Here is a 26,602-nt window from a genome sequence, read left to right on the forward strand (position 1 = left end):
GCACTATAGGAGGTCAAGGATTAATTTAAGCCCAGGAGTATGAGACCAGACTGGGCGACAGAGTGAGCTGTCTCAAAATAAATAAATAATAAATGTTTAGGCCGGGCGCGGTGGCTCAAGCCTGTAATCCCAGCACTTTGGGAGGCCGAGACGGGCGGATGACGAGGTCAGGAGATCGAGACCATCCTGGCTAACACGGTGAAACCCCGTCTCTACTAAAATACAAAAAAAAAAAAAAAAACTAGCTGGGCGAGGTGGCGGGCGCCTGTAGTCCCAGCTACTTGGGAGGCTGAGGCAGGAGAATGGCGTAAACCCGGAAGGCGGAGTTTGCAGTGAGCTGAGATCTGGCCACTGCACTCCAGCCTGGGCGACAGAGCGAGACTCCGTCTCAACAACAACAACAACAAAAAAAAGTTTAATAGTAACTTTCAAATAAATGCCTTGAACCTAGTTTTCAAGGAGGATCAGAATAGCACAGAAGGAAGCTCCTATTTAAAAAAGCACAGCAAAACTGTCAGGACTGTCTCAAAATGAAAGCTGTTCCACAGCAGAGGGTGCTGTCTCCTAAACCTTGGTTTTCTCCAACAAAATATTTCCTTCCAAAGCTTGAATGGTCACTTGTCTGCAAAAGGAGATGGAATCTCTGTTTGGGAGGAGAAATTTGAGACCCTTGGGTACAACCCCACGAAGCCTTTGGGGTTGGGTGGGAAATTAGACTAGAACAATTGTTCTTAAAATGGTCCCTGGGTCACCAATATGGGAATCATCTTAGAAGGGTGTGAAAATGCAGATCCTCCAGTCCTGTCCCTGATACTGAATCCTCATTTCTGGAGTGGGAGCTGAGATTTTTGCATTTTTAAAAAGCCACAAGGTGGAATTCTTGTGCACTAAGAGATCTGAACACAACTGGACAAGCTGGGAACCAACAGGATGAGTGGGTGGTTTTGGAGCCATAAAGACTTGGATTTAAATCCCAGTTCTTCCATTTAATATTAATAGTTCTGACTGTGGCAAGTCACCCAAACCCTCTGAGCTTGTTTTCCCATACAGTAAATGAAATGACACTTTGTTGTGGAGATCAAATAAAACTGTGTGGGCATATGTATGTGTGTATACATGTATGTACCTGTACGTGTGTGTGTTAACAGTGCCTGGCAAGGAACTTTTATAAGATGACCTCTCGGAGTTTTCCAGCTCTCAGTCTATGAATGCTAGTATATTTTAATCCTTCCACATACACAACTATCGCAGGATCATCTGCTTATCCACCTCCCTAAAGCAGTGTTTCTCAACCTTTTCTTGATTTCCCTTCTCTCCTCCCAGGAGACGTTTTAGACATTTCATTTCCGAATCTGCCAACCCCATACAATTTCAATGCCATAGGTATAAGGTATATCTGCTTGTTTTGAGGGTCTTTGGAAGGCCACAAAGAACGGTAATATCTACGATCTTTTTGCCCCCTAAGAACATAAGCAGTATCAGCCATGTTGAGAATGCATGTCCGAGAAGTAAGTGACTTGGTCAAGGTCACGTGACTAATTTAGTGGCAGAATTAGATTTAAATTAGAGGTCACAAACTGGCAGACTAGAACCAGCTTATAAATGTCTTTTGTTTGGCTTCCAGTGTTTCTCTCTTTCTTTTTTTAATTGATTGTCAACATCTACAAATTAAGAGATTTCACATAAAAATCCCGACATTCAACTTTCTTATGAAAAATCTGAGATCGCTCTGAGCGGCAGTTGAGAGACGCTCGCCATCCCAGAACGTGGGGGTTCTCCCAGCATCTCCCAGCCCGGTCCCTGCAGACATCTGAATGTGAGATCCTCAAATCCAAGACCTTTACACTTTAGTTTCAAGCTCATGACCCTCAATGATTTGCCTCCAACCACGCATCACTTAATAACTAGACGTTTAAAAAAACAAATCTGAAAGAGCCATACTGAGTGTGCGGCTAAACTAGCTGCAAATTCCGAACCTTTTCCCGCTCGGGATTCCAAGCCCTCGGCGCCGGCTGGGGTCAGCAGGACGCGCCGTCCGTGTCGCACGTCGTCTGCGGCCGGCGGCCCAGGGCGCGCCCGGCCCGGAGAGGCTGCCCCGCGGAGGGTCTGTGGGTAGCGGGTTCTAGGGCAGCCTCTGCGCACCCTCACGGCGCGGCACCGATCCCCGCTGCTCCCGACGCGTCCAGGAGGCAGAGGGGTCCGGCCCCGCCCGCCGGACAGCGTCCTCCGGCGAGCGCCTAGGCTGCTCCCCGCGACGGGGCGCCCCTACTGAGGCCGCGTCCCCTGCGCTGCCCTCAGCGCGCCCGCTCGCCCGCCAATGTCAGCCGCCGTACGCCTCACGTGACGTGTGCCGGCCAATGGCGGCCTGAAGCGGACCGTGACGAGAGCGGTGGCTCAGTGCATTTTCGAACAGGCGCGGGCGGTGAGGGAACCGTTAGGGACGCTGAGGGGATGGTGCGGGTGCGGAAAGGGGACCCTGGGTAGGCGGACGGCGCGAGGACGGCTAGGGGACGGCGCGGGCCAAGAAGGACGGCGGCGGAGCTGGCACCACGCGCTGCCCGGCCGCAGGGTCGAGACGAGCGAAGGAGGAAGAGCCAGGAGAGCTCGGGAGCAGCGCGGACTGAACCAGACGTCTGGCCGCCTCTCTCCCGACCTGCTTCCTGTGTTGTTCCCCCTGCTTCTCCCGGTTCTGTCGGCCCAACTCTTTCGGCATCGCGGCCCCAGGTGATTCGGAGAAGTCCGAGGAGCAGAATCTGGGTGAGAGCAAGGCCCAGCAGTTTACAGAGTGGCTGACGGGGTTTGCCTGCGTGTAACAGAAACCCCCGGATTCCAGTATCCTAAACCCACGAGGGGCTTTTCCCCTCTCTCATAGAAGAAAGTGGGAGGAAGGTATCCAAACTCGTTCTTCTCTGTCATCCGCACAGCCTCGCTTCCGTCCACAAATTTGCCTTATGGGCCAAAATAGTAGTTGGAGCTCCAGCCATCACATCCTTATTTTAGAAAGAGTGTTTCTGGAAGCCCCACACAAAGCCTTCTAACTGCATCTTATAGACTCGAATTTAGCATCATGACCTCGCAGAGCTGGGAACTATAATCTTAACTTGGCACATTGATGCCCTTAAAAGTCTTCTTTCCAAAATAAAGGGAGGAATGAATTTAATTAAGCAACTAGCAATCTCTGCTGCATCTTGTTTTTTCACCCTCGCATGTGGTCCTGTGTCTCATGGCTCAGTAGAAATAAGTCCTTCCCCTGCATGTGCAGAACAACTCACTAGGCAAATACATACTCTGTGGCAGACCCTATACTGGATACTTTACGTCTGTTTTCACATGTCATTCTTCTAGGTAGTCATTACTAGCCGCATGTTGCAGATGACACTAGAAGATAGAAATGGTGACAAACTGAATGCAGAGAGGCTGTTAGATTGACCAGATGGTCTGATACCAGTTGGCTGCAGAGTGCAAGCACATGGACCTAAGAATGTTATTTTCTGTACCAAGTCCACAAAGGCCACTCTGCCTAAAGCTGACAGGAATCAACAAAGAAGATGGAGATACGATACTGCCCTGTGGCTCAGGAAGCAGGCCCCACATAATACACCAATGCAAAAATAGTGTGACATCTAAACACCAGTATGGTAATGATGTAAAAAATTTGTTGTAGTAAGCAACAGATGAAAAGAGATTTGAAAACGTTGACTTGGTATTTCTCAGCACTGGCCTACAGAGAACTGTGCCCATACTTGGACTTAATAGTAAGTAATGGAGGCCGGGCACAGTGGCTTACACCTGTAATTCCAGCACTTTGGGAGGCCGAGGCGGGCGGATCACCTGAAGTCAGGAATTTTAGACCAGCCTGGCCAACATGGAGAAACCTTGTCTCTACTAAAAATACAAAAATTAGCCAGGCGTGGTAGTGCACGCCTGTAATCCTAGCTACTAGGGAGGTTGAGGCAGGAGAATTGCTTGAACCCAGGGGGCGGAGGTTGCAGGGAAGATCGCACCACTGCACTCCAGCCTAGGCCACAGAGTGAGACTCTATCTCAAAAAAAAAAAAAAAAAAAAAAAAAAAAAAAGATTGGTTTCATGCATTTAAAAAACAATGTCATGTATATACTTGTGCTGCACTAAGCATTAACAATTCTAAGGTGAATTAGACGTTGCCCTGCCCACAGTCTATGGGGACACAGACAAGTATACAAACAATTGAAACACATCATGATAACGGTATTTGGGCGGTATGGGAGCACATGAGAAGAGTATCCAACCTGGCTGGAGAGAGGGAAAAAGAGGGATTTTCATGAAAGAAGACTTTCTAAAGAAATGATGATTGACCTGAGTCTTGAAAATCAAGCTTGAGCGGATCAAGCCAAGTAAGTAGAATGGCAGTGCAAGCAGAGGGATCAGGTAGTGTAAAAGTATGTTGATGTGAGAGAAGCCAGCATATGTGACACTGGCTATGAAGAAAGAGGGGGCAGAAGAACCTATTGAGGAGTTAGTGTCCTGTCATGATGGATCATGTGTGCCATGCCAGGGAGTTTGCATCCTTTGGCCATAGCATCCACTCCTTCCCTTGCTTTGGGGGAATTATTTCTCCACCTTGTGTGTACTCTTGGTGGCATTATTAAGATGCCCTGTGTTCCCCCAACTAGCGGATAGATGGATAACTCTAGTTAGGCCAACCAGATTGTCTGCCAATGGTGAGAAGGAAAGTAGTGGGATAGGAAGTTGAGGGTGTTTAAACATGCCCCCCTAGGGAGGCGATGAGATTTCCTTTGGATCATGAAAAGATTATTAAATTGGATAGAGAGCACAATCATGGACAGAGGTCATGTGTGTGATGTTTGCTTCAGCAAACTCAATAGCGCAGAGTCTGTAGTTGATTTTCACGTCTTACAAGTGGATATAAATACTGTATTCCAGCCATTCGAAAGGTGTATTCTATAGTTATTAGGATTATATTTTATAACCAAAAATTAAATAACTTTAGTATTTTAAATAAGCACTGTATGGGAAATCTGGACTATGTAGATATCATTTCTCTACTGTAACTTGGATGGTTATTCCACAAATTTGAGTAATATGTGGGTTTTACTTTCATTCTATGTTTACCTAACAACCTTCTTGGAGTTCCACCTCAATAACAACAGGATTCCCCAGTGGAAAAAAAGATCACTGTATTATTTATACATAAATTATTTAGTTATACATAAATTCTTTAGTTTTCTAAATTTCTAAGGGCTTAAAACTGTGGAATCATTGTGACACAAAATTTACACCATCACAGATAAACCCTCTTCCCAAAGTTTTGAATATAGTTTTTTCTTTAAAAATGAGAATACAGGCAGGGTGCGGTGGCTCAAGCCTGTAATCCCAGCACTTTGGGAGGCCGAGACGGGCGGATCACGAGGTCAGGAGATCGAGACCATCCTGGCTAACATGGTGAAACCCCGTCTCTACTAAAATACAAAAAACTAGCTGGGCGAGGTGGTGGGCGCCTGTAGTCCCAGCTACTTGGGAGGCTGAGGCAGGAGAATGGCGTAAACCCGGGAGGCGGAGCTTGCAGTGAGCCGAGATTGCGCCACTGCACTCCAATCTGGGCGACAGAGCGAGACTCCGCCTCAAAAAAAAAAAAAATGAGAATACATCTATCTTTATAATATACATGTTCGTTGAAAAGTTTCAAGAAAGGCAGAAAAGTATGAGGAATACACGTGGTGGTTTACATTGTCCAAGATATTTTTCTATGAACATTTATTCAAATATAAGTATACTTTAAGATCATATCGTACATACTGTTTCATAACTATTTTTTACATAACATATCTTAGCTTTGCATACCAAAGTACCACAGACTTAACGGCTTAAAATACCACACATTTATTATCTGTTTCTGTGCATCATTAGTCCTGTCACAGTTTCGGTCAACAGATTGCAATCCAGGTATTGGCCAGGGCTACAATCTTATCAGAGGCTCAACTGGGAAAAGATCCACTTCCATGTGCCCTCAGGTTACTGACAGAATTCATCTCCTTGCAGCTATAGACAGGTCACCATTTTCTTGCTGACCATCAGCAATGGACTGCTGTCAGCTTCTAAATGCCATCCTCAATTCTTTGCGGTGTGGTCCTCTACATAGACCTCAGAAATGGCAGCTTGCTTTTTCAAAACCAACAAGGGAGAGAGAATCATTATAATTTTTAATAGTAACATAGTATTCTACTATAGGACTGTAACATAATTTATTTAACTGTCCTCTATGGATACTAGGATGTTTTAAATTTTTCATTATAAACAGTGTTACAGCAAATGTTCTCATGCACATACCTTTGTGACTTCTCTGATTATTTTCTTAGGATAATACCCAGAGTGAATTGCTGAGTCAGATGGTATACTTTTTAAATCTTTTTTAATTTGCATATTGTAACATAGCTATCCAGAAAACTAAGCCCATTTGTATTTCTAAGAATGTATGAGAATGCTGGTTTGTATGCATAACTTGCCAACACTGGCATTACTCATAAGTTTATTAGTTGCCAATCTAATGAGTGAAAAAAATATTTCTTATTGTTTTAATTTGTATTTGTTAAATTAGTGAACTCAAACATATTTTTTATATATTTACTGGACATTGTGTTTTTTGAATTGTCTTTTCATGACTTTTGCCCATTTTGCAATTGTGAAAGCACTTCGTATGTTAAGTGCTCTTTGTGGATTGCAAATATGTTTCCTTTTTTATTTATGTTTGTTAATATTTTAGTTATTTTGTTTCTAGGAGATAATTTTGTTTATGGGGAATTTTGGCCATAGAAAAGTTTTAATGTTTTTTGAAATCAATTCTATTGATTTTCCTAATGCTTTCTGCCTTTGATGCCATGCTTAGAAATGTCTTTCCCACCTAAGGCCATAAAACCTTTCACTTAGTTTTGTTCTAGAATGTTTATGGTTTCTTTTAACATTAACATTTTAGTAGTTTTAGAATTATTACATCACAAACTAGATTGATTGCTATTGTTCTGTGATGAGTTTTTTAAAAAATTGAGTTATTCAATTGAGAGGGGTAACTCTAGAGTTATTTTTGAAATCTGTAACTTGTTACTGTAGATTTGTGGGAAATAGAGAACAAACCAACACTGTGAAATGTTTTCTTCATCATGTAGTTCTCTAAGCACTTTTTGTTCCAGTAATGTGTACTTTTTCGTGAAATTATATAGAAGTGTATCACTTGTGCTGTAATAACATGATATGAGAAGACTTATTAGTGACAAATTGACAACAGGGAATAAATAAGCATAATTGACCAGGAGGACATGGGACAAAGACCAAACCACAAATGCCCTTAATTAAGAGGGCAGGATGATCCTGCCACACCACAATTACTTTCAAAAATGATAATATTGAGGCCAAGGGCACCAAGGCATTAGTTGAGAAAGTAGTCATTCATCACTGCAAATGGGCAACTGAAGATAGAGAAGAGTGGCAAGCTGAGAAAGAAGGAGCTCAGGCCTGGCTGAAGTGTGAAGCAAGTCTCTGGGGTACATTCTTCTGCTCCAGTGAAATTCAGAGTAGAGATTCTGGTAACCAGAAAGCCATAGGAACTTTCATGAGCTTGATTTCTCTTAAGGAATGAATGTATGAAATGAAAAATCAAGCATTAAATTCCAGTGCTGTGACTTACTTGCCTGGGATTCCCAGCACTTAGTGCAGTGCCTAGCTCAGTATGGGTTCTCAATAAATATTATTTTCTTTCCCCTTTCTCTTATGCCATTCTCTTATTTGTCTCAATATTTATCACCCAGTGCAGGTACTGCTGTGTATTAGTCACTTAGTGAATCTTTATAGAATAGTTTCAAACATTTGGTTTCAATACCATGGGTGGTTTGAAGAAGTAAATGTATAGAAATGTATTTGAGAAGGAGTTTAGTTACATACCAATAACCACAGTAGCCCATGTGTTTAATGTTCTGTACTGAGCACTTTGCACACTTAATTAATTTAATTTTCATGATAGCCCTGCAAGGCATAACTCTTTGTATTATTCCCATTTTATATATGAAGAAACAGAGCTCAGAGAGGTAAAAGGAACCAAAGTTACCCAGTTAATAAGTGGAGAAATCAAGGGTTGTAACCCTGAACTACAAAGGCCTTTCTGACTACAAAGGCCGAGTAGTTTTCCAGTATTCATTTATAGCCTCTAAAAAGTTCACATATCACTTTGGCAAGAGAGCTCTAATCATTGTATAGGCATGTGCACACCCAAGGCATTTCAAGTGTGTGTTTATCTTCTAAAATGGACGAGACCCAGACCCACAGATTGTGCAAGACTATACGAGCCAGAGAGGGCTCATTAACCTCCATGAATTCCTTCAGCTCAGCTCCCCAGAGAAGAAAGGGAGCAGATGGTCAGCGTGCTGCTCACTTCCTCAGCTGCACGGCTATTGTCTAGAGACAGTTTCAATTTGACAGCCTGGCTTGGAATTTCTAGGGGCTGTTGGAGCTAGCACATTTAAGTTTAGCTAGAGCCTCACTACTTGCTTATTCTGTTCAGAAGGCAGACACCAGGCCAGCATAGTGGGAAACAGAATTGTGTACTAGAAAGTGTTGGATGGGAAGTGAAGAGAACTGGGTTCCAGCTCACTGGTTGGTTGGTTGATTTCATTTATTCATTCTGCAGATGCTTTTTGTGTATTTAGCAAGGAAGGATTGAAGGAGACTATCACATAGTTATTTCTTCTGCTTAAGAAGGAAACAGTTCATGTACTATGATCATCATTCTTAAGCAAGTTGCACCGAGGTCTGTGTGCTCCTTTCTCAGAAACTAAGCCACACTGAAGGAAGAGAAAAATGGAGCTCCTACAGATGCTTATGTTGGCTTGCTTTCAGTGGTTTTTTTCAGACAACAGAGAATCTTGCCCTTCAGTGTTCTAAATTTAGAGAGTTATCATAACTCACAATTTCTGCCCTAATGTTCAGAAGCAGGGAGGGGTAGACAGGCTGTGTTCCTTGCCGAAACACTTGCCTGGTCACCTCTGCAGTGCCTTGCTTTCATCCGTAGGACAGTGATCTGACAGTGATCTGAGTTAGGTCCCAACTGTACTAGATGAACCATGCCAGCATGGAGGTCCAGGACTGTCCCACAGATTGAAGAAGAATCCCACCTTCAGTGGAGGGCCAGAAGCAGTCCAGATATATCTGAATGGGGCTTGGCATTGCCTTAGATAGGTAATAAATGGCCATTTAAAACTCTTTATCTACCTTCTGTTTCTTGGTGCTGTAAACTTCCATCTTATTGTCACTAAAAGATAGTAAGGCTCACTCAGCCCCTGATTTTGTCATGTCGTTAAGCCTCTAACCTTAAGGATCTTTTTATCTAGGGGGTGCCATATACTTGCTCATAATACTTCAATTAGCCCCTGCCAGGTAAGTGACTTATACCTTAAAAGCACTTTCAGGCCGGGCACGTGCTCAAGCCTGCTAATCCCAGCACTTTGGCGGAGGCCAGGGATGGGCGGATCGCGAGGTCAGGGATGGAGACCATCCTGGCGTAACACGGCTGAAACCCCCGCTCTCTACTAAAAAAAATTCAAAAAAACTAAGCCGGGCGAGGTGGCAGGGCCGCCTGTAGTCCCAGGCCTACTCAGAGGCTGCAGGCTAGGAGAATTGGCGTGGAACCTGGGAGGCGCGAGCTTGCAGTTTGAGCTGCAGATCCGGCCACTGCAACTCCAGCCTGGGCCGGACAGAGCTAGACTCCGTCTCAAAAAAGGAAAAAAAAAAAGAAAAAAAGAAAAGCACTTTCAGACTGGGCGTGGTGGCTCATGCCTGTAATCCCAGCACTTCGGGAAGCCGAGGCAGGCGGATCACCTGAGGTCAGGAGTTCAAGACTAGCCTGGCCAACATGGTAAAACCCCGTCTACTAAAAATACAAAAATTAGCTGAGCATGGTGGTGTACACCTGTAATCCTAGCTACTCAGGAGGCTGAGGCAGGAGAATCACTTGAACCCAGGAGGCAGAGGTTACAGTGAGGCAAGATCGTGCTACTGCACTCCAGCCTGGGTGACAGAGTGAGGCTGCATATCAAAAAAAAAAAAAAGTCACTTTCGTATCCATTTTCTCTTTAACCCTTACAAAAGGCATGTATAGGCATGTGGGGTATTTATTATTCTCATCCTGCAGAGGAAAAAACATAGGCTCAATGAAATTTAATGATTTGCCCAGTTGCAGAGATGTTAAGTGGCAATGTTGCTATCAAATCCATGTCTATGTGATTCCCAAATCCTTGCATGATAGGCAGGATTCTATGTCTACTAAGATTTCTCTCCTTGCCATCCCCATGTACACATTCTATATAATCCTTAGGACTGTTAATTTGATTGCTTTTACTGCCGTGATTACATGGCAGTAAATATTACATGGCACAGCTGATGTTAAGAGAGTATACAAGGGGGCCTGGTCTCATCACTGAGACTTTTAAAAGGAGAGAGTTCATTATGGCCAGTAGCAGTGGCAGAAGTCAGAGAGATGCGAAGAGTGGACCGGGCTTGCTGCAATGTTTTTACTTTGATGGAGGAGACCATGAGGAGCTGAGAGCAGTTCACAGCCAATGGCCAGCAAGGAAATGGGACCTTTGTCCTGCAACTGGAAGGAACTGAACCTGCCCACAAGAATGGGCTTAGGCAGGTCTTTCCCAGAGCCTTCAGACTAGAACTCAGCCTGGCTGACACCTTGCTTCAGCTTTGAAGAGAGCCTGAACAGAGAACCCAACCAGGCCATGCTGGACTCGGAAGCTACAGAACTGTGAGCTAATGGATGAATATAGTTGTTCACCTCTAAGTTTGTGGTGATGTGTTATGAAGCAATAGAAAACTACCACACCCTGCTTTTCTTGCGAGAACTTAGGACTTGAGACAAGATCTTTGAACTTTTCTGGTCTTAATTTTCACTTGAAAGAGGATTAGATGTGATCTTTGAGATTCTTTCCAGCTCAGATGACTCTAAGATTCTTAAAACAGTTTCTTATGAAAAGTAATCTGTATTTTAGGGCCATGGCTATGGATATGTTGGGAAGATAGAGTTTGTGGCTCCTGATTCGAAGGCCATCAGCTCATCTGTGGAAAACTTAGGGAACACATGGAGGGAATGAGGCTCTTCAACATCCTGAGGCCTTGTGCTAGAGCTTGGAAGTACCACAGGAGTAAGGCAAGGTGCCTGCCCTTACACTCTGAGTAGGGGGGCCGAGCGTTGGTGTCCATATGAATAAGCAGTGACTACAAAATAAAGTCCCAGAGGAGAAAGGGAGTCTTAGTTGGAGGATGTAAAGCTTGGACTGGATTTTAAAGCTAAGTGGTTTGCCAGGCTTTTGGTGCTGGAGCAGCCCGAATAGAGGTAGCAGCATAAAGGAAGGCATGGGAGTGAGTGAGACTGACCGTGCAGTTTATACTTGCTGATTCTAAAGCCCGGGGCAGGCATTGAGTAAATGGAAACTGTTAGCAAATAGATTATTGCTGGAGTATTTGGAGTGGAGAAGCTGGAGAGAGGATTTTGTAAACAGGATACCTCTATGCTGAACATGTTGCGCATCACTGTGATATAACCTTGCTTATTTTATTTTATGTATTTATGTAGTTTTTTCTGGGGACTGAGTCTCACCCAGACTGTCACCTAGGCTGTCACCCAGGTTGGAGTGCAGTGGCACCATCTCAGCTCACTGCAACTTCCGCCTCCTGGGTTCAAGCGATTCTCCTGCATTAGCCTCCCAAGTAGCTGGGAATACAGGTGCCCACCACCATGCCCAGCTATTTTTTGTATTTTTAGTAGAGACGGGATTTTACCATATTGGCCAGGTTGGTCTCTAACTCCTGACCTCAAGTGATCTGCCCACCTCAGCCTCCCAAAGTGCTGGGATTACAGGCATGAGCTACTGCACCTGGACCCCACTAATTTTAAATCCGTGTAATCAATATTTACTAATCCTTTAATCTAGTGCTTATCCCCTCTGAAGGATAGTTTTGTTGAGCTTTACTTTCTGTAGTTAGAATGATAAAATCAATAAGAACATACTGAATATATTCTTCCCATTGACTTCACAACTTAACCCTGCTCCTACCTGCCACCTAACACAGGATCCTATTAGGCTTTCTTGAAGACTTACTTGTCCAAAATATAACTTTAATGTGAATGACAGAATCACAGGACTGAAATAAGAATTATTGGACTGCAAACTTCTTTTCACTGCTTGGTATCACCTAAAGCAGTCAGCACAGTTTCCGACACACAGCAGGAGCTCGGTGTCTAATTAAATTTAATTTGAGATAAATTGAAATCAGCACACAAATCAAAAAGGAGCAGGGATCCTATTTAGAGCTTCCTGATGGATTGTGCTCAGGCTTTTTGCACACAACAAACCTGAATGGCTGTATAGCATGGAGCAGCTGCAGCACACTTCAGGAGAATGCCACAGTTCACACCCCTGATACTGGAGAGAAGCCATTTAGCTGCCAGGAGGAAATCCCCTCTTCACACTATGTCCGAGCTGTTCTATGAGCCACCAGAGACTCAGTTATTATTACTGTAGTTGACTGTTCCATGAGTTGATGGTCAAATTACATTAACAATTATGGAAAATAGTGTGACACTAAAGAATTATTAAATAGTTCATATGCATTGCTAATCTCCCACCGTTATACAGAGTAAAAGACCAGATAAGATAGACAGTTGGTAGCTGCAGGTTTATCTGCTGATTTTTGGTGGGAAGATTTTTTTCCCCCTAAAATCTACCATTAATTTATTCATTGACTAAATGTCTATACCCACTGTGACTCAAATGCTGGGCTGGCCTCTAGGTTTGAACTGCGAAAAAGATCAACACTGTCCCTTGCCCTTATATGAAGCTTAAAATCTAGAAGTTAGAAACTTCAAAAATGTAAAGTATTTTGATGGCTAAGGGCAAGATGCTCTTGGAGTGAGTGTATGTGCAGGGAACAAACCTAGTCCAGGCAGGTGAGGTTCTCTAAGGAAATAATAAGTTAGGTGACAACTGAATATTAATGTGAGTTAACAGAGGGAGGGAGAGAGGAAAGTGTGGGAGAGATTTCAGGCCAAAGAAATAACCACATTCTTATAAGTTAGCTCTTACTAAATTGAAAAATCAAGACAATATCTAAAAGAAAAAGGATATTCTAAGTGGAGAAGGCAAAAGTGAGATTTCAGACTTGATCAACCTCATTCCTTTTCCTGCGAATTTTGCCCTCTTGTGGCAGTTAGCTGTCAATGAACATACTTTGTCAACAGGTTTCCTTAGATTCCTGGTACTGCTTTTCGAGCTGGAGGTCTTTGCTTTAGAAAAGGACTATTACATTGGTTTCCAAGTTTTGTTCAGAGGCACACCATTGATTATCTGCTTCCCACATGTGCCCGTAGTTTGAAAGGGTTCTGTCAAAGATACACTGTTTTTTTGTTGTTGTTTGTTTGTTTGTTTTTTGAGAGATGGTCTCACTCTGTCACCAGGCTGGAGTGCAGTGGCATGATCATGGCTCGCTGCAGCCTCAACTTTCCAAGCTCAGATGATCCTCTCACTTCAGCCTCCTGAGTAGCTGGGACTGCAGCGCATGTCACTGTGCCTGGCTAATTTTTAAAAAATCTTTTGTAGAGATGGAGTCTTGCTATATTGCCCAGCTGGTCTTGAACTCCTGAGCTCCAGCACGCCTCCCACCTCTGTCTGCCAAAGTGCTGGAATTACAGGCATGAACCACCAGGCCATGTCCGATACACTTCCTTTTCCTTTTTTTTTTCTCTAACTGGATTATCTTAGTTACATTATTAAGTTGATATAATTCTATATAAAAGCAAATAAATTTGTTTTTCTGTTTTATTTGGCCTTGTAAACTCTAGCTCTGCCTTAATAAAGCTGTCTTGCCTCTCTATGGGACCATTTCCTCATCTGAAAATGGAAATGCTAAAATAGATATAATAGCACCTACTTTTAAGTAACTCTGAGGAAAAATGAGATGTTAAGAGGGTACTTAGTAAATGTTTATTCCTTTTCTAGCCTTCTCATGGGCAGAAGTTTGGTTTTAGTAAGCTTACTAACCCCCATTCATATCGCTGAGTTCCCCACCCCCGAGTTTAACACTAATCTACTTCAACCTTCTTATTTTATACATGAAGAAACTAACAGCTAAGAGGAAGGGAGTGACCTCATTTCTGCCCTTGATCTTAATTTGTATATCAGCTTACTTACAGTCATTATATAAAAAAAAAAAAAAGTGAAAATAAGGGCTTATTTTGTATATCAGCTTATTTGCAGTCATTAAAAACAAAAACAAACAAACAAAACAGTGAAAATAAAGGCCGGTGCCTCCCAGAAATAAAAAGAAGCCCACTGTGGCAGAAGAGTGAGCAAGAGGGAGAAGGCCGTGCAATTAGGTTGAACAGGTAGGCCAGGCTCAGAACACACAGCGCCTTCTGGGCAATTTTAACTATTTTTTTAGTCCCTGTTCTATGGGCATGAGCATAAATAATGTCAATGTTATCAGTTAAAATTTGGAAACATCTAACAACTGCATTTAAAATTTTTCATCCATATGTTTGTAATAGTCAAATCACAGGTTTAAAGTTGTTAACTCTTATTGTGTAAGCTGATAACAAGAAATTAATCTGTTTCCAGTGAAGACCAGAATCTAAAACAATGAGCTTAAGTAGACAAAAGAAATTTACATTGGATATGGAGGGCAATTCTTGACTAAATGTTATGTGATACTGGCCATGTTACTGAGGCTTTTCTCTCCCGGAAAAGCATATCTAGGCAGCAGTATTCTCGGATCATTATGAATCTGAGGGCTTTAAAACCATGGTCCATGCAAGATGAAGATTTAAACCATCTAAAGAACTTTTAAAACATATTTTAGATATTGGAGTTCCAGTTTGATTTCCTTTTTAAAAAATTCTGGGGAAAATGGGTGCAGAGTTTGAAAACAGCTGGATGTAGAGTATCTTCCATACTAGCTATAAGTCAGTGTTGTGATTCTAAAACATAATTTTGTCTTATATTTATCTTATATTTATCTATTTCAGATCTCTCTCTTGTGCTCCAGAACCCTGTATTTAACAGTCATTAGACACCTCTACTTCTTATCCCACAGACTTAACATTCTAAAAGTTGATTTAGTCTTTTTCCTCCTAACTGCTCCTTCTAGCTGAGTGAATGTAACCACCACCATTTATCTGTTAGCCCAAACTAGAAACTGGGGAGTCAATTCTGGTCTTTTCCTTTGTCTCCATGCTTACCAGCCATCTGTCTTATGGATTCCACCTCCTCAGAACCACTTGAATTAATTAACTAATTAATTAACTCTTCTTGTCCACTTCTGTTACGGTTGCCCACCCTAGATCCTCAAGAGGGTTACTGCACCTGCTTCCTGAGTGACCGCTCTGTCTAGTCTAGACTGCTTCCAATCCGTCTTCTGTACTGCTCTCCACCAAGTGAGCTTTCTAAATACAATTCTGATCATGGCACTCCCTCTTTAAATGCTTTCATTGTTTCCCAAGTTCGTGAAAAGCCCACACTCCTTAGGATGGTGTGCAAAACGCTTCACCCTCTCTCTCTAGCATCCTTCCTCCCACTCCATTTCCCTTAATTTTTAAACCTAGCTATGAAAACTTCAGGCACTTTGTCAGATGTGCCAGATCCTCTCTCACTGTTGCCATGCTGCTCTCTTGGTCCAGAATGTCCCTGCTTTCCTTTCCTCATCCTTCATGATTGAACTCAGTTATTAGTTCTTCCAAGAAGCCTTCCCCCAACTTCTCTACCCCAGCCTGAGTTAGGTGCCCATACTTTGAAAAGGACTGTGTAATTGTATTTTGCAGTTTACAAAGTTCTTTTACATATATAATTATTTAATTATTGTAAAAGGCTAGATTGAGTAGACTTATATCCTTTTTATAGATGACACACATAATCATTTAATTCTTTTCCAAAGACTAGATGGGGTAGGTTAACATCCACGTTATAGGCAAGGCTCAGGGAACTGACATCCAAGGCCAGGTGGCTGGTTAGTGACAGAGCTGGGTTATGGTCCGAGACTGTGGTGTTGGTCTTCTGACTTCGAATGCAGTGCCCTTTTCCGTCTAGCCCACTGAAACAGAGTCAGAGGAGAAAGTAGAGGACGCACACGCCAGAGTGCAGCAGGCTGCCACAGAAACAGAGAAATCATCCTGCCCCCTTCCACCTCCCCCTGTTCACTCTGATCTAGCCTAGCAGGAAACCTTTTCATATAGCACAGCATTTCAGGCTGAGCAATGCATTTTTTAAACTCTGAAAAATGTCATTTCTCCTGACATTTCTGGAAGTACTTCCAAAATGAAAGCCAATTAACCAGCAACTTTGCTGATTAATTCATTACCTAATTAGGGCTGTGAGGACATTTTGAAATAGATGAAAGAGGTTGGATAAGAGCAGTAAGAACAGAACGGTTTCCTGATGTTTCAGGCTCTGTGGCTTGGGGCCTGGGGAAAAGTGTATATTCAGGACAGAAAATGAAGGGGAGGACTTTTCTCTAAGAACAGATTTTAGTGGTCTGATTGAGTTGGCAACATGAAAGCCTGTGGGCGGATAAAGACCGAGAAGAACTCACATCTGTTCCCAAGATTTGCCCTGTAGACTAAATTGTGCCCTCTCCCTACCCAATCCATATGTTGAAGACCTAACCCCCTACGGGACTGTATTAGAGTTGGGGCTTTTAGGAGGTAATTAAATGAGGTCATAAGGGTGGAGTTCTAATATGACAGGATTGATGGCTTTATAAGAAGAGGAAGAGAGAGATTGCTCACTCCCTCATCCCGGTGGCTGGGCGTGGTGGCTCACGCCTGTAATCCCAGCTACTCAGGAGGCTGAGGCAGGAGAATCGCTTGAACCCAGGAGGCAGAGGTTACAGTGAGCCAAGATTGTGCCACTGCACTCCAGCCTGGGGGACAGGGTGAGACTCCGTCTCAAAAAAAAAAAAAAAAAAAAGAAGAAGAGGAAGAGAGAGATTGCTCACTGCCTCTCCCATGCACCAAGGAAAGACCATGTCAGCACACGGTGAGGTATCCACTGCAAGCCAGGAAAAGAGCTCTTACCAGGAACCCAAGCAGTTGGGCCTTGATCTTCAACTTCCAGACTCCAGAGCTGTGAAAACAATAAATTTCTGTTGTTTAAGCCAGCTACTGCATGGTACTTTTTCATGGTAGCCCAAGCACACTAAAATAGTTGCTATGACCACCTCAACCCTGGCACACTAAGAACAGATAGTTCAGTATAGGACTCAGATGGAAACGCTAGATGGATTTCTGCCCACCGTTGCTTTGTGCCCACATTTAGGGGAGAAGACAGAAGGTTTCAGTGCCTTATTTGCTAGTGGGTGTCCTTTTCTTGACTTCTGTCTTTTTACATTTATTGCATTTAGATAACTAATTATTTATTCCTTAATGTGTCAGGTTTCTAATTTTTTTTTTTTTGAGACTGAGTCTTGTTCTGTTGCCCAGGCTGGAGTGCAGTGGTACGATCTTGACTCACTGCAACCTGGGTCTCCCTGGTTCAAGCGATTCTCCTGCCTCAGCCTCCCGAGTAGCTGGGATTACAGGCACCTGCCACCATGCCCTGCTAATTTTTGTATTTTTAGAAGAGATAGGGTTTCATCATGTTGGCCAGGCTGGTCTCAAACTCCTGACCTCAAGTGATCTGCCTGCCTCGGCCTCCCAAAGTTCTGGGATTACAGGCATGAGCCACCGCACCCAGCCTGTTCTAAACATTTTACACATATAAACTATTCCATTTAACTTGAAACCTCAATTACAGGGCATGCCTAACACTGATGCTCCTTGTTACATAGTAGACTCGAGGTAACATTCATTTGCTTTGACTGCCAAACATTATTTAGAAAACTCAAGAGAAGGAGGCCAGGTGCAGTGGCTCACACCTGTAATGGGAAGCCAAGGCGGGTGTATTGCTTGAGGTCAGGAGTTCGAGACCAGCCTGGCCAACGTGGTGAAACCCCGCCTCTACTAAAAATACAAAAATTAACCGGGCATGGTGGCACATGCCTGTAGTCCCAGCTACTTGGGAGGCTGAGGCAGGAGAATCACTTGAACCCAGGAGGTGGAGGTTGCAGTGAGGTGAGATCGCGCCATTGCACTCCAAGCTCTGTCTCAAAAAAAATAAATAAATAAATAAGGAAAGTCTATTTCATTTACCCGTACTTTTTCAATTTTTTACTTTTCCTCCCTGATGTTCCAAAATTCTTCTTTTTATCATTTCCTTTCTGTCTCAAGAGCATCTTTAAGGGTAGATTTGCTATTGACAAATTCTCTTGAGTTTTCCTTCATATGATAATGTCTTGATTTCCCCTTAATTTCTAAAGGATATTTTCACTGGATATAGAATTCTGGGTTTACAGTTCCTTGAAGTTCCTTGAAACAATGCTGTGCTACTCCCTTCTGACCATCCCGGTTTCTGAGGGGCAGTCTGCTGCCATTTTTTTTTTCTCCTGTGGATAAAGTGGTATTTCTCATTATTTTTGAGATTTTTTTTCTTTGTCTTTAGTTTTCAGGAGTTTGACTGATATGTCTTGGCATAGATTCCATTAGGTTTATACTGTTCAGAGTTAGCTTCTTGAATCTGTTTTTATGTCTTTTGCTGAATTTGGGAAGTTTTTGGCCATTATTTTGTTGAATACTTTTTTAAGCCCCACCTTGTGTCTTTTCTCTTTCTGCGACTCCAATGGCATATCATAGTATTAGATTTTTTGGGTTATAGTTACATAGGACTCTGAGGCTACAGTCATTTTTATCCAGTCTGTTTTTTCTCCATTTCCCAGAGATTGGGTAATTTCTCAGATTGGGTTATTTTTATTATCCTAACTTCAACTTCACTGATTCTTTACTCTGTTCTTCCCATTTTCCACTGGGCTCATCCATTGAGTTTTTCATTTGTATCTTTTAGTTATAAAATGTTCACTTGATTCTTCTTTACGTCTTATATTACTTTGCTGAGATTTTCTATATTTTTGTTTTGTTTTACGTGCATCCACGTTTGCTCACTGAAGCATTTTTATGATAGCTGCTTTAAAATCCTCACCAGATAATTCCAACATTTGTGTCCTCTCAGTGTTGGCTTCTGTTCATGGTCTTTTCTTATTCAAGTTGAGATTTTTCTGGTTCGTTGTTTGACTAGTCATTTTCTAGTGTGTTCTAAACATATTGAGTATTATGTTATGAGACCCAGATTCTTATTGAAATCTTTTGTTTCAGCAGGCCCTCTCTGGCACTGCACTAGTGGGAGAAGGAGGACGCTGTCTTGGTACTGCCAAGTGAAGATGGAAGTCCAGCTTCCCCCTCGGCTTCTGTTGACACCCCAGGGAGGCAGTTCCTCGTTACTTCAGAACAGGTGTGGAAGTTCATGCTCCCTGCATCGCCTTCTCTGACACCATCCCAGTGGGTGAGAGGGGTCACCTTGTTACAGCCACGTTGCTAAAATTGGAAGTCTAGGCTCCGCACTAGCTCTTGGCCAGTGGGGGTGGAGCTGCAGTGTTTTCTGTGGGGTTTGATTGGTGTTTTAATTTGTATTTTAGTTCTAAAATTTCTAGTTGGTTCTTCTTTAAAAGTTAGAGTCTAAATATTTTCTGTCTTTCTAGGCTGCCCCTTTCCTGTTCCTTTGGCTAGAGAGAAGAGGCTTTTTGGGGACCTCTTTTTGTCTATGCCCATTAGTGTTTGTGGGCTGCCTGCCTGTTCAGCTCCAAGTCTGGGATATAGGAGGCAAAACAAAACAAAATAAAAAAATTTAAAACCCAGGGAACCCATCCCTGTGTTGTTCCTCAGCTCTCAAGGTCCCTAGCCAGTCTCCCCTTTTCTCCACCGTTCAGATTATTGTTTTATTATATATCTCCAGGGATTTTAGTTTTACTTGGTGGAGGAATAGAAAGAAATGAGTCTGTTGTCTCTTGTCCAGAACAAGAAGTCCTTTTTGTCAACTTTTGAAGAAGATCTTAGAAGATACATTCCCATCATCCTAAAAAGGTCTTAATGGAGTAGACAGTTGCAGTAGCACTTCTGAGGTGGTTAGAAGCTAGTTCATTATAGGTTTGATATTCTTAAATCCTTATAGCAACCTTTTGAGGCAGGGATTATTATACTCATTTAACATGAATGAAAACTGAGTTTAAGGTAAAGGGAGGAGGGTGAAACCTGGTGTCCTTTGCAGTACATAATAAAGCCAAAAGATAACTTCCTTACCACCATCTTTTCCACTCTCTGAAAGCCACCATCTTTGCACTTCACTGAGCAAAGTAAGCTGTCGTGCTTGGGTTTTCCTCAGTTTCCTTTCCAGTTTACTTGCACCTCTCTTTACTTCACTACTAGAGAAAGAGGTGCCAGTCTTTCTCTCCCAAAATGTCTCTACTTGCTCCAAATCTCATACCCCCTCTAGGACCTCACTTTCAAACCTTTTACCCCTCTCATATCTTTAATCTCTTCCTCTTGATTTTTCCCCTTATGCTACAAAAATTATGAGGACTCTACCATCCCCAAAACATTGTTCTCTGACCCTTCCTTCCTGTAAACCCGAGTGCCACTGCCTTCTGCCTGTCTGCTGAATCATTTGGCAAACACAGTCAGTGTCTCCACCTTCTACCTCTTGCATCTCAGCACACTGCCGTATCATGCTGGCTCCTGGTCCCACAGCCATGCCAAATGCTCTCTGTGAGGAAAAGTGACCTGCATCCAGGCGTCAGGCTAAGGGCCTTCTTCCTTCATCTAGGTACCTACTCTATCAGACTCAGGTGGGGAGTTTCTAAAAGTGCCCACATTGTGACCTCACCTGTTGATTCTGATATGGAGGGCTGAGGTAGAAGTCCGAATCTACTTTATCTCCCAAGGTGATTCTGATGCATAGCAGGCTTGGACTTTGTTACTGCATCCGACTCCTTCTCAGGGCTCCTTCCTCAGCCTTGAGGACCTCACAGCTCCTCCTTCATCTGTGCCCCCGCCAGGCTGGGTGGGAGACAGACTGGGAAATTTCCAAGTCCTTGCTCGCCAGGGCTGACTCAGCTGATAGTAACAACTGTAAACAGAGTATAAAGACTTATGTAATGTTTACTATTTGGCATTTTGCTAAGTACTTTACACTTACTTGACCTAACCTGGCCAGAGAAGATTATCCTTTCTTTGCCTGAAGGCCTTGTACTAACCCCACCTGAGGGTGATGTTTCTTATCCTCAACACGCACCCCACCACCCTCTTTGCTTCTGGATTCATAACTAGAGTTAGAACCCAGTGTGGATAAGTGATCAATCTGACCCAGATAGACATAGCTTATCCATAAAAAGAACAGAACAACTTGGCCAATTAATATCAGCAACAACAGAATGATACATGTGAGAAAGGATTCTAAATATGATAGTTCAATTAGGATGGAATATAATGTTAAATTGGGAAAATTTTACCAGTATTATGCCAGTATCTGAGATTCTGAATTAAATGCCTAGCTGCATCAATGGGGAGTGGCTCTAACATTTATTTGCCTGGCCAGCTAAAACCTGGGTCCAACAGTGAACTACAGTCAATAAAATTGAGATGCAAAGACCTCCCTGGCATAATCTACATTAGAAGAAATCTAAGAACTTCAAGAAGCCAGAATTACGGGGTATATTTTATGTGATCCACTGCTATGGACTGAATAGTTGAATAGTGTCTCCTCCAACTCCACATTCGTATGCTGAAGCCCTAACTCCAAATGTGACTGTATTTGGAGTAAGGAAGTAAGTGATATCATAAGGGTGGAACCCTGATCCAATATGATTAGTGTCCTTATAAGAGGAAATGCTGGAAAAATTAGTGTCTGTCTACCTTGTGAGGACACAGCAAGAAGGCAACTGTCTATAAACCAGGAAGAGAGTCCTCTCCAGAAAGCGAATAGTCTGGCACCTTGATCTTAGACTTTCAGCCTCCTGAACTGTGAGGAATTAACTTCTGTTGTTGGAGCTACCCAGTCTATGGTATTGTATTATGCCAGCCTGAGCCGGCTAAGACAAGCACCGACTTACAACCATTGTGTCTGGACTGTGGCTCTCTCTCATTTCAAACATCGGCAGATTTCTATCCACATTTAATTTGCAGTAAATGGATTGAACTCTCACCTGTTGATATTTTCCCCTCTTGTTCCTTTTGCTATTTGGGTTGATAAGTTTTGTAAATATTTACACCTTTATTTTAGTTGGATTCTGGGAGATAAGGAAGTTGAACATATGTTTTCCACCTGCCCTCTTTACCAAACCACAATTTTTGATACTGTAGCTTATTATTATTACAGAGACCACATTAGGTATTTAAACAGAGAGGAATTTATGTGGGGAATTGGTTACAAATGAGTTGAAAGTGCTGGAAGAGCCAAAAGGAAGACGTGATATCCAGGAATCCAGAAGCCGCTCCCCACTCCTATGCTGCAGATGCTGGGATGGGCCACAGGAATTCAGAGGCCCCTTCCCACAGCCACTAAGCAACTACCTGGTATTTGAGCCACGAGCAGGAAGTATATGTCTTCTTCAGTTCTGATCTCCTGCTAATGCCTTTTATTGTTAGAACCTGATGATTCTAGCTGTCAATCTAGGGAATATGGATTTTGGACTCCCAGTTCCAGTGGTAGAGGACAAGGGAAAAAATGGATATGGGCTAGGTTACAACAAAAATAGCTCATGTAGTCTACTCCTTTAGCAGCTCAGCACTGCTACACACCTCACTACCTATATGCAAAATTGTATACAACAAAAATAACAGAACATCATGCTTCTTCCAGTATGATGCAGCCATACTTGGTGGGGGAGTTGCTGTCATTCTCATCCCCCAGAGGGGAAACACAGAGTCATATTAGTCACCATAACGATGTCTGGGTATTAATTCCTTTTCTGATTCACTTAAAATCCCACCTGAACATTCTATGGCCCCAAAAGTAATGAAGATTACTACCAAAACTACTTAATAAATAATAAGAAAGAAGGAATGAAAATGCTTGCTTTGCACACACCATAAAATGATGCTTTATTTTACAGTTTTCATTTATGCAACTAGTCTTGAAGCTATGGTCAATATTTTTGATTTTCTTCCTCCACTACCCCCTCCTACAGTCTCTTTGCTATTGGCTAGTACTTCAGCCGGTTGAGATTCTACTTAACGCAGTGGTAACCCAAACCTGCAATGTTGAAGGGTTTGAATTCTCAATGATCCTGCTTTTATTGAAAGGCCATAGTTTTCCATTAACATTCAAATATTAACTTTATTAAAGCATAACATATAAATAATATGCACTTATTTAGTGTAGCGCTCTATAAGATTTGAAAAATGAACATAACTCAAGTAACCACCACTGTAAAATCAAATATAGAACACTTCCGGCTGGGCGCGGTGGCTCAAGCCTGTAATCCCAGCACTTTGGGAGGCCGAGACGGGCGGATCACGAGGTCAGGAGATCGAGACCATCCTGGCGAACACGGTGAAACCCCGTCTCTACTAAAAAAATGCAAAAAACTAGCCGGGCGAGGTGGCGGGCACCTGTAGTCCCAGCTACTTGGGAGGCTGAGGCAGGAGAATAGCGTGAGCCCGGGAGGCGGAGCTTGCAGTGAGCTGAGATCGGGCCACTGCACTCCAGCCTGGGCGACAGAGCGAGACTCTGTCTCAACAACAACAACAACAACAACAACAACAACAAACACTTCCATCACTCCAGAAAGTCTCTCATGCCCTTTTGCAGTGATGCCTCATCTGAGTAACAGTCAACTGCTGGTTTGCTTATTAAAGTTTTTCATATCAATAGAATGACACAGGATATACTATTTGGGTCCTGGCTTCTTATACTCAGCAAAATGTTTTTGAGATGCATCTGTGTTGTTATGCATATAGTAGTTCATTCCTTTTTATTTCTGAGTAGTATACCATTGTAAAGATGTACCACCTGCTGTTGGACATTTGTATGGTTTCTACTCTGGGGCATGTAGCGGTTATCAATTTATTGCCTCATAGCTGTGGATTTGCCCTAAGAGTGCCTTTGCCATGTTAATGGCCTGGATTTCCTTTTTACAGTGAGCAAAATGTTAAACATTGTCAGCAGAGGGCGCTAGAGAAACATTGCAAGAGAAAGGGGGCTCTTCTTGGTACTCCTGTGCTGTGTTCTGCCTTTTCTTGCTTTTGCACATCCTCTGGCACTGCAGATACCTAGTGGCACTGCACCCCAGCCATGCGCCCAGAGTATGTCGTCCCTTGGCAACCTTGCTGCCTTGGGTCAAGCCTAGAGACCACTTTGCCTTGGGCCTCCCCACATGAACACCGTGCACCAGAAGCTGTGTACTGTCCTGTCAGTGAGCAGGCAAGCTCAGAGGGCTATTTTGTGCTGCCCTGGGACAGTCAACCAGTGCTGGCCATGCAACCCAGCAAAATCCTGTGCCATCAAGTAAATAAGCTGCAACCACACTTCCAACAACAGTGTCTAAATCCCATTCTTGGGGAAAGGGGGCCCTGTTCTTTCTGTACATACCATATGCAAGATCATATATATCACATTTTTTTTTTTCCTGTACCACAGTTTGTTTATCCAGCCCTAAGATACTGGTTAGAGCTTTCTTTACATCTTTACAGTACTCACTGAATCACAGTTTAATAATTCTTTATACTCTACTTCCCTTGCTTACTGTACAGTGACTCCTCTCCTGAATCACGGCCAACTGCTGGTTTGCCTGTTAGTTTGCTTGGTCCAAACTGATACAGAATTGGTTCTGAGACTGATCTCAGGAAATAGACCTGTGAACATGGAGTCTGAGGATGGGTTGGGTCCTGCCCTCGCGCTCATATGCAGTGCTGAGCTCCTTACTACTGGGAAATGAGAGGTTAGTAACTCAGCAGCATCCCCATGGTTGATTGTGAGCCAAGTGGCTGCTGTGTTTGACCATTATGACAGTAATGATAACTGTAAGGGCTGTGGTGTAAGATGAATTCTTCTGGGTACACTGAGCTCTTGCAGAGAGAAAATGAGAAGCTCAGGCCTGTTAACTTTCAATTCAAGTCATCTCTGACAACCAGAGAGCTTCCATGACAGCCCCCAAAAGTCTCTATTTCTTATAGCCACAACACTGCTGAAAACCAAACACAAAATTTAGTTATGCAAGTTCCTGAATTACAATGACAGTAAATTCACAGTCTTGCCATGTTTCTCACTTGAAAGTTAGGGTATTGATCAGGAAAGAATGGGATCTTGAAAGGTGGATTCGAGAAATCTGATTGGACCCAGATGAAACTGACAATATTGAACCCACAAATCATTTTGAGCCTCCCTCAAAATGGTTTGCCCTCTGCTGTCCAAGGAGACAGCTTCTTCTGCTTAAAGGTGACAACTTCACCTGGGACAGTTGCCTCAAAAAGGGATACTCATCCTTCTCAAGACTCACCACAGCCATTCCCTGTTGCCACTAGATCTATAAATCAGGTCAGATCTCAGCATGATCTATGGAAATAGGTACACACTATGACCCAGGAGGACAGAGCTCAAACACTGAAAGACTTTCTAGGCTTCACTGATCTATATCAGTAGAAACTTGGAGAACATGTGTGGAAATTGTTTCTAAGGGTGTTAGACTAAGGAAGATGGCATGTAACACCAGATAAACTGAATTCATTGACAAGGGTGCACTTAGTAAAGAGTTTGAATTTATTGTCTTACTGGAGGCAGCTCTAACAGCTTACCTGGTTGAGTGACTGAAATGTGGGCTTAACACTGGCTTACATTAGATGAGGTTGAGATGCTAGTGCTTCCCTGGCATTATGTGAAAGAGGGAATCCAAAGGCTTAGGGAGATAAAAATGTTGGACTGGTCTTATCATGTATGACCTGCATACGTGCTCCCAAACTGTGTTCCACAGGAGGGCCCAGAAGACATTCCCTTCACTAAGACATTGGGAAATACATGAGAGTGAGGAGTACCTGAGTTGGGAAAACTGCACTGTGGTGGGCCAGGTATGACTGTAGCAAATTCTTACTGAGATGGGCCCCCTAATTTCAATTAGAATTATGAGATTCCGGAGTAGAGGAGGACATGTGACAGCACTTAGCCGTCAAAAACAAGATGGGTATATTTATCAAAAAAGGCGGCAGAAATGTACTAATAATCAGAATGCTTTGGCTTGCAGAACCCATTGGTGGTGGCTCATTGATCTTGGTGTGCCTAGGAATAAAATAGATGGGTCACCTACTACAGTGTGGCCTGATCTATAGGAAAGGAAACACTCTAGATCTTTAGCCAAAAACCTGACTTGAGGCCACAGTGGAGAGTCCTGGCCTCTTACCTAGTTTCCAAACTTATTTCCAAACTTAGTTTCCTAAGTCATTTCGCAGACCTTGAGGCCCTTGATTGAAGGGGAGACTTGATTCCCTTGAGAAAAGACAGCCCTTCACTGTTGCTCCAGGTTTGTACGATACCTTTTCCTCCAAGCCTTCCCTAAAGAGACCTGTGGGCCATTTACTAAAGTGACTGTGCATTGGAGAACAAGAAATGCCCAGACCTTTTAGGGAAAGCTGGAAACTGGCTCTGAATTA

General features: G+C 43.0%; 1 protein-coding gene and 2 long non-coding RNA genes across 3 annotated transcripts in view; 1 reads left to right on the plus strand and 2 right to left on the minus strand.

The window, feature by feature from the left end:
- Positions 1 to 2,247, minus strand: part of PTPDC1 (protein tyrosine phosphatase domain containing 1) — an 81,318-nt gene extending 79,071 nt beyond the window's left edge. Inside the window, 1 exon segment of the mRNA XM_017847079.1 lies at positions 1,977 to 2,247. The gene's annotated coding sequence lies outside the window, so the exon portion shown is untranslated.
- LOC108512030 (uncharacterized) overlaps positions 2,156 to 26,602 on the plus strand; it is a 33,611-nt gene continuing 9,164 nt past the window's right edge. Inside the window, exons 1-2 of the long non-coding RNA XR_001880467.1 lie at positions 2,156 to 2,757; positions 19,286 to 19,418. This is a non-coding gene — a long non-coding RNA (uncharacterized LOC108512030). The remainder of the gene's footprint in view (positions 2,758 to 19,285; positions 19,419 to 26,602) is intronic.
- LOC108512029 (uncharacterized) overlaps positions 15,954 to 26,602 on the minus strand; it is a 57,288-nt gene continuing 46,639 nt past the window's right edge. Inside the window, exons 2-4 of the long non-coding RNA XR_001880466.1 lie at positions 20,847 to 21,089; positions 17,114 to 17,162; positions 15,954 to 16,131 (exon numbers count right to left, since the gene is read on the minus strand). This is a non-coding gene — a long non-coding RNA (uncharacterized LOC108512029). The remainder of the gene's footprint in view (positions 16,132 to 17,113; positions 17,163 to 20,846; positions 21,090 to 26,602) is intronic.

The sequence above is a fragment of the Rhinopithecus bieti genome, unplaced genomic scaffold, assembly GCF_001698545.2.
Source record: "Rhinopithecus bieti isolate Rb0 unplaced genomic scaffold, ASM169854v2 scaffold_29034, whole genome shotgun sequence".
NCBI classification, from domain to species: Eukaryota; Metazoa; Chordata; class Mammalia; order Primates; family Cercopithecidae; genus Rhinopithecus; species Rhinopithecus bieti.